The sequence below is a fragment of the Lagenorhynchus albirostris genome, chromosome 3 (assembly GCF_949774975.1).
Source record: "Lagenorhynchus albirostris chromosome 3, mLagAlb1.1, whole genome shotgun sequence".
NCBI classification, from domain to species: Eukaryota; Metazoa; Chordata; class Mammalia; order Artiodactyla; family Delphinidae; genus Lagenorhynchus; species Lagenorhynchus albirostris.
The window spans coordinates 150364748-150372800 of record NC_083097.1 but is presented as its reverse complement, the minus strand read 5'-3'; positions in this window follow the sequence as shown (position 1 = coordinate 150372800).

Genomic DNA, 8053 nt, shown 5'->3' with positions numbered 1-8053 from the left:
AATCTGGAAAGTTCAAAAATTATAAAGAAAGAATAAATCTCCCACTGGCAAACACTGTTAACACCATTTGGCTTATCTCCTTCCAGTCTTTTTTATGTGCTTGTCACCAACTTGTGACTATGCCATATATACGCATATGCATAAGCATAAGCGTGTCCCCATCCACTAAGAACTGTCCATTTTTTCTTAGAGAAGAGACTGGTGGTGGCCAAGGGGGAGAGGGTTGGGGGAGGGATGGAGTGGGAGGTTGGGGTTAGTAGATGTAAGCTGTTATATATAGAACGGAAAAGCAACAAGGTCCTATTGTATAGCACAGAGAACTATATTCAATAGCCTGTGATAAACCATAATGGAAAAGAATATTAACAAAAGAATGCATATATATGTCTATGTATAACTGAATCACTTTGCCGTATGGCAGAAATTAACACAACATTGTAGATCAACTATAATTAAAAAAAAAAAAGAATTTAGGCTTTTAGCCTGAGATGAGTGACCATTCAAGTTTGTTTTTTATTTTAATATTGTAGTAAAATAGACATAACATAAAATTTATCATTAAAAAAAAGAACTGTCCATTTTTAGTAGCCACATGGCTGTCCCATAGTTTATTTAATTTATCTCCTACTATCAGACATTTAGGTGCTCTCTGATTGTTGATGAATATCTTTCCAATTGAAAGAGCCTTTGTCCATATTTCCATCCTTTTGTTTGGATGTCCTCCTCTTCTCTTAAAACATTTTTGGCAAAGGAACCTCTCCAGCCTGCTGGGACACCCATTTTCCCATAGCAAGGAGTCCATTTTCCCATCACCAGAGACTTTCTCCCTAAGCTGAGCTAAATCCTTGGGATTGGGACTTAATCCTGTTTCCCTTTCTCTGGGGGCCTTCGTGGAGACGGACATCAGCTGGCCTTCTTTTCTCGTTGGACACATCAGCTGGTAGGGTCAGTTGCATTAGTCATCAGGGGAGGATGCAGAAATTGTTCTTGCAGCCCAGAGAAGTCTAGGCTAAGGTTAATTGAGGTGAGGTGAACTGGGACAAGGTTGTAGAGGAAGGAAGAGAAGTTGGTGGGCTGGAGTGAGTCAGCCTGGTGTCTGCTTCCTATGTGGTGTTGAGTCGTGACCTTCCTTGCTTCCAGACCCCGAGAGAAATCACCTGGCAAAGGCACCCCCCACCCCACTGCCAGCCTTCAGACCCACTTTCTCCAGTGATTATGTAGCAGCTCTTCCTATTACATGTTTAACAAGAAACCAACTAACCAGGTGCCAGGAACACCATTCACAGTCATATTTTGGGGGTGGTTTGGTCCTATGAGAAGCACTCTACAGTCAGGCAGAACTGGGGCCAATCCCAGGGCAGGCACATCCCACCAGTGTGACCCTGTGGAAATCACAGACCCTGTGAGCCTTGATTTTCTTATCTGTAAATTGGGGTTGAATGGCACCAGCTTCCATGATTATCGTGATGACTACAGCCAATACTGTATACATAATGCTTTGAGTACCAGACCTTCACGGGGCAGGTGCAAGAGAAGTGTTCTTTTCTCATTCTATTCAATCTCCTCATATCTCAAGCTAGAGAGGTCAATAAATCTAATTTACTAATTGCCTTTCATAACCTCCAGCAACAGGAAACTCATGAATAGAGAGGAATTCATAACTTTCTATCACAAATAAAGAAACTGAGGCTTGGAGAGATTCAGCCAGGAGGCTTTACTGGACATAAGCTGTCATCTCAAAGATCTCATGTCTAAAAGAACCACCAAGATGTACGTCTGAGTTGGGGAGTGGGACCCCTGACACCACAGCCCCCCATTCTCTGGGCCCGGCTTCATGCCCAGCTGGACCACTAACCATCTCTGGCAAAGGAGACCAGAGAGGACCTGGCACGTACAAATGAGTTCCCAGGAGGCAACCATCGCCAGGACTCTGGCCACGCGAGTTAGGATATGACAGCTGCCACTGGGGAATACCACAACCCGCAGGTACTTCCCCCCCGCCCCACCTCCTTACCCTCACAACCAAAGGCGGCGTTAACATGGTCCTTTTCATGGGGGAGGAAACTGAGGCTCCCACGCTCAAGGTCAGCTGTACTACTTAAGAGGCACAATTGGATTTCCAAGCCGCTAAGCCGAGGCCACTTGCCTGGCTCATCCTGGGAGCTCCAGCCCCCGGGGGCATCGGGCATCCAGGAGGACGAAGGCTGCCTGAGGAGCTAGGGGTCTCCTCCCCGCCCACCCCCTGCGCCCTACCTGCTTTCCTTAAGCAGAAAGTCGTGCCCTGTACCCACAGACACATGGCCCCGAGAACACGCCAGCGCCCAGACCCGGGAACAAAACAGGGGCTATTTCGGCGAAAGTGGATTTTCCAAATCCACCCCCAAGGGGGTTTGAGCGCACATCCACCCGACCCCGCGCCCAGAGTCACTGCCGCAGGCCGACCAGGGTTGCATCCCGCGCTCGCAAGGCGTCCCAGGGCGCCACCCCCCGCGCCCGGCCCCGCGAGTCACAGAAGGTAACTGAGGCTTGCCAGCGGAGCGACTTTCCCAAGGTCAGGCACAGTCAGCGCGCGCGGAGGGGCCGGGGTTCGAACGCGGGGTCAGAGTCAAGACGGCGGCGGGGAACCGGGAGCAGCCGCCCGAGGCGGCCCCCCTTCCTCACCAGCGCCCGCCAGGGGACCCCACCCCGAGCTCAGGCCCCGCGGGGAGGCGGCGGCGGCGCTACCTGGAGCTGCTGCCGCTGAAGTGGCTCCGCTCCGGCTCGCCTCCGTCCAGCGCCCGCGCCGGCTGCGCTCCGGCCAGGGATGGAGCTGGCGGTGCGCCCCGCCCGCGCCCTGCGCCTCGCCCCCACTTCCTCGTCTCCGCCTCCAGCTCGCTCCTCCTGGCTTCCAACCGCTCCTTCCCTTCCTTCCCTCTCCAAGTCTCTTTCTCTCCTCCTCTCTCCTCTCTTTCTCCCACTCGTGCGCGCGGCGCACACACACTCACATTCTCTCTTCCTTGGCTTTTCTTCCTCCCCGCACGCTCTCCCACATCCTCTCTTTTCCTTTCTTCTGGACCTTTTTTCCTTCTCTCTCTGGCTCTGACACTTTCCCTCTGCCTTTCTTTCTGTCAGGCTATTTCTCTGGCTTTTTCCCCCCTCCCTCCCGCCCACTCCCCGCACTCCCCCTACTGCCTGGCCTGGGAGCCAGCTTCCAGCTGTGCAGTAACCGGCCGAGTGGAAGGGGACTTCCCTCTGTAGCCCAGCGCTGGCTTCTGCCCATAGCTGGAAGGCCTGCCCCGGGAGGGCTAGACCCACGGGGTCAGGTGGCACCCCTTCCCTTGGGTGCCCAGCTCCTAGCCACCTGGAATCAAGCTAGAAGAGAGAGAAAGAACTAGTTTCAAGGGAAAAGTCTGGATAATTCTGGGATCTGAAGTCTGGAAAGACAGAGGGCCCTGAGGCTTAAGGCACAGAGAAATCAGTTCAGGGGTTATTAATTAAAAAAAAAAAAAAAATCAGTAGAGCTTCAGAAACCCCCAGAGTGTATTTGCTCTAGTTGAATGGATAGACGGAGAGAGAGAAGAGGTAGGGAGAGGAGGGTCTTGGGAAAAGGGGCTCTTGGGGTAGGGAGAATAACACCCACCTTCCAGATGAAAACATGGAAGCTCAATGGGAGAAACCTCTCTTAAACATCAAGATGTCAAGGCTGCTGTGCTAACCACGCAGACCTCGGTGGAGCGGAGCCTGGGTGGGCAGGATGGCGAGGGCTACGCCAGGCCTGGCTTGCTAACCCAGAGTAAGCGAGGCAGGTGGTCAGATGGGCCGCCCCATAGGATACCTGGAGGGGAGTTTCAGCAGGAGCTTGACAAAGGAGAGGGAAAGGGAGCTGGTTCTGCTGAGTGTCGGTTTCAGGCATGTGCTACTGATGATTGACACAGCATCCTAAGTCATTCTGTCACCGTGGGCCCACCCTGTGCTATGTGTGTGCTGAGATGCAGAGACTAAGGTCACAGTTCCCTGGACCTCTGAGGTCACAGCTTCTGGGAGGCTGCTGAAGGCTGTGCATCCAGGTCACCAGCATCTTGGAATGACAGCAAGAGCCTCCAAGCTGGTCTCGCAGCCTCTACTCTTATTCACCAGCAATTCACGAAGCAATATAGGTCATCTCAAAAAAGTATACATCACATCGCGCCTCTCCACCCCCCTGATGAAAACCCTTCCAGGACTTCTTGTTGTCGTTGGAATTAAATCCAAGCTTCTTCTCACCATCAGCGTGATCTGGCCACGGCCCACCTCTCTGAGCTCATGTCTCACCATCCTCCTCCTCCCTCTGTGTGCCTCAGCAGCAGCAGTAGCTTCCTCCTTGTGCCCAGAACAGGCCAAGCGGGACCACACGACAGGCCATCTGCACTGGCTGTTCCCTCCGCCGGGAATGCTCTTCCCCACATCTTCCCACGGCTGCCCAAATATCAAAGAGGCCACGAAGCCTGATCATCGTACCTAAAGCAGTCACCTCCATGCCACTGGGTTTTTCCTACCATCCCTTTTCTATTGTAATGAAAACACGTATCACTGTCTAAAATTATTTTTTTTTTCATTTGTTTATGTGCTTATCGCCTGCTTTGATGCACCAGAATGGAACGAGGGAAGGAGCAAGGACCTTGTTTGTATTATTCCTGTGTCTCCTCAGAGCCTGGAGCAGTCATAAATGATCAAAAAGTGTTGGTCAAACGAGTGAATGAATAGATGCTATAATGAAGAGATTTAGAAAAAGGAAAAGCTGGTTGACCCTGCCAAAGGAAACAAAAATTGTCTTCAGAGAGGAGTGGTTTTCGAGGCAGATCTTAAAAGGAAAACATTTCACAGTGGAAGGGCCACAGAGGCAGAGGAAACAGCATGGAGACCCGCACAAGGCATCAAACAGCCTGGGGCACTCATGGAGTGCAGACTGGCAGGCCGGCAGGAATCGGACCGTGGGGGGCTTATAAGGACACAGGTAGGACTTTGGAGCAATGGGAGGCTGTGCCAGGTTATTGCACTGGGTGGCTGGAAGGGCTGGGATGTGCGTCCTGGAGAAGAAACGGCTCCAGTGACCTTTTTCTCTCTGCTCTGTGGGCAGAGGGAGCAGATGAGACAGCAGCACTTGGACCAACAGTAGAAATAGAATGAGACAGATTTTGGCTCTGTGCAGGATATTTTTTTTTAAAGGATCTGAAGAGGAAAATGGGCTCCATGCAGATGAGATTATTGTCCACCCATATTCAGTGCCCCTCCCAGGAGAGGAGGAAATGTCTGTGACCTGATTGGCCACTGATGTATTGGTGGATGTGATTTGTGTCACTTCTGTGCAGAGGCTCTGGGCCAGTGAGTCCTTGTCATTTCCCTTTCCCGTGTGTCACGAGACTGGCTCTGTTCAGGAGATATGCCAGGAAGAGGTTGCTCCCTTACTTTGGGTCCCAGAGTGAAGTCTCAGAAGCCCAACCAGCCCCTGGTGGACACGTAATGTGAGTGAGAGATAAATTTGATTTAGGCCATTTAGATTTGCGGAGTCACGGGTAATCATGGTCCCTTGGTCTTCCTTGCTGAGTCAGAGCTTCAGTCAAGCTGGTTCCAGCCCTTAACTATCTGTGACAGATTTTCAAAGATGGCCACAGTGTGGCCCTGGCTCCTTTGCAATGTGACAGCCCCTCCCACTGAGTGGAGTCCATGTCCTTTCCCCTAGTTTGGGCCTGCCTTTGATGGCTAGAACCCAGAGCAAGTAATTCTGTGCCATTTCCGAGGCGAGGCCTTAAGAGACCTTGGTGCTTCGGATTTCACTCTCTTGGGATAAGGCCCTGAGGCCACCAGGCTGCGAAGACATCTGAAGGACCACATGGAGGAAGAGGGTCAGCTGTCCCCGCTCTTATAGCCATATGGGTGAGCTCAGGCAGGCCCAGCAGAAGACCCACCCAGCCAACCCACAAAACCGAAAGAAACGACATATTCTTGTTGTTTTGCACCAGTAAGCTCTGGGGTGGTTTATTACAAAGCAATGAATAACTAGATACGGGGCCTTGGGAATCAGTTTGCATCTCTAAGCCCACTTAGGAAATAGGCTTTTTTTTTTTTAAAAGAAACACATTAAAAAACATTCGGTTTTATTAGTTAACATGTGTGAAGTTCACACATAGTCTAAATAAAACCTTTCAAACTCCACTGTAGGATCCTTAATCAAAATACAGATTACAAGCATTCAGAAACATTCTTGTTCTTCTGATATAATGGTCTGAGAATTACAGTTTTTATGGTTTACAAAACTGAGGCTAATCATTTAGAAAACATGGACGGATATTCATTTTATGATCTTTTACTGAAGGGTTACCTATACATTTCTTGGATATCTGTAAAGCTGTCTTTATTTCAACCATGTCAACTCACCATTAAATAAGCATAACAGTAACTTCTGCCTCAAAGGGTTCGGATGAGGCTCACATGAAAAAAGGAATGAATATTAAATGCATTCATTCTTTCAACACATGATATACTGGACCTACAGTGTGTCAGGCACTGAGTTAACTCTGGGATACAGTGATGAACAAGATAGACAAAGATCTGACATGCTAGAAGGCATAAAAAGACAATGAACAAGCCAGATAATTTTAGCTAAAGAGAATTACTATGAGAAAAGCAAAGCAGGGTAATGTAGTTGAACGTGACTGGGAGCGGTACTTTGTTTAAGACAGTTGGAGAAAGTTTTTCTGAGCTTGTGACATTTGAGCTGAGCCAGGATTATGAAGATAAGGGGGAGAAGTGTCCCGTGTAGAAGGAGCAGTAGGTGCAAATGCCCCAAGGTACGGACACGCTTGGCCTCAGCAAGGAACACGAGGAAGTTCATCATGGCTGAGTGTAGGAGGGGGAGGGACCATGGCTGGAAATGGTATTGGTGCAAGGTCATGATGAGGCATGTGGATTTCATCCTAAATGAAATGCAGTCACTGGAGGGTTTTAATAGAGAACTGACACCCTTCATACACTGTAAAGTGAGGCAATCCATGGTTGGCCACCCAACAGATTGGGATGACATTTGCAAACTCTTCCAGCTCTGAAAGTTTCCAGTTCTGTACTAAAAATCTGAAGCCCTTTGGAAGCTAAGCACTTTGATCATAGAAGACGTCATCATTATTACTGGTAGGCTGCTTACCATGCAAGAGGGCTTTGGGATCTGATGGCCTCAAATTCCTCCTTGCTCTGAATAGGTAAGAACCATCTATCAAAGGAAGCCAGAAGAAGTTTCTCATTCTGAGGAAACCCAAATCGCTATTTGACCAAAATAGAAAAAAAAAAAAAAAAAAGAGAGAGAGAGAGATTACTCATCTTTGGATGAGTAATCTCTGCCGAGTCTGACAGCTTAAAATTGAAAAAAAAAAAACAAAAAGTTTGCGGCAATGAACATAACGAATGACATGGTATAGCGATAATATTTACTGAAGTGGTCTGCAGAAAATTCCAATGAAACCCACTGGTTTTGTCATCAGTTATTTCTTGTCTCCGTCCTGCGCTCTGAGGTGGCTCTGGGTTTGTGGTAGGGCACCTTAGACTGTGGTTGGGATGCGTGGGGTGCACTTCCTGACCGTGATGTGCTCTGAGCCTCAAGAGAAGCATCAGAAAGGTCTCAGGGCTGGAGTCCCCAGACAGATGCAGCAGTTTCCCACCCCACTGGGGCTACTCCAAGGAACCCAACTTGGCTATTTTCCCCGTGACTTTAAGATTGCACGATGCCCCAGTTCTGGCTCGCAGGATAGGAGGTAACACAATTTGTTGAGCAGCTACCGTCTTCTGTGTACTATGCTGTGTTCTTTGTATAACGCATCATCTCAAATAATTCTCACCACAGCCCTGTGAGGTAAATACTATTATTTCCCCCAGGTTGCAGATGAGGAAACTGAGGCTCAGAAAATCTGAGTTTTCTCCAAGGTCCTGCAGTTAGCTGGGGGATTCTCTTGACTACCTCCAAAGCCCCTGCTTTTAAATAGTCTGCTCTCCCAGCCCACTCCACTAGAAAATACACTGTTCCATGGGAATCCAAAGGAGGAGATGA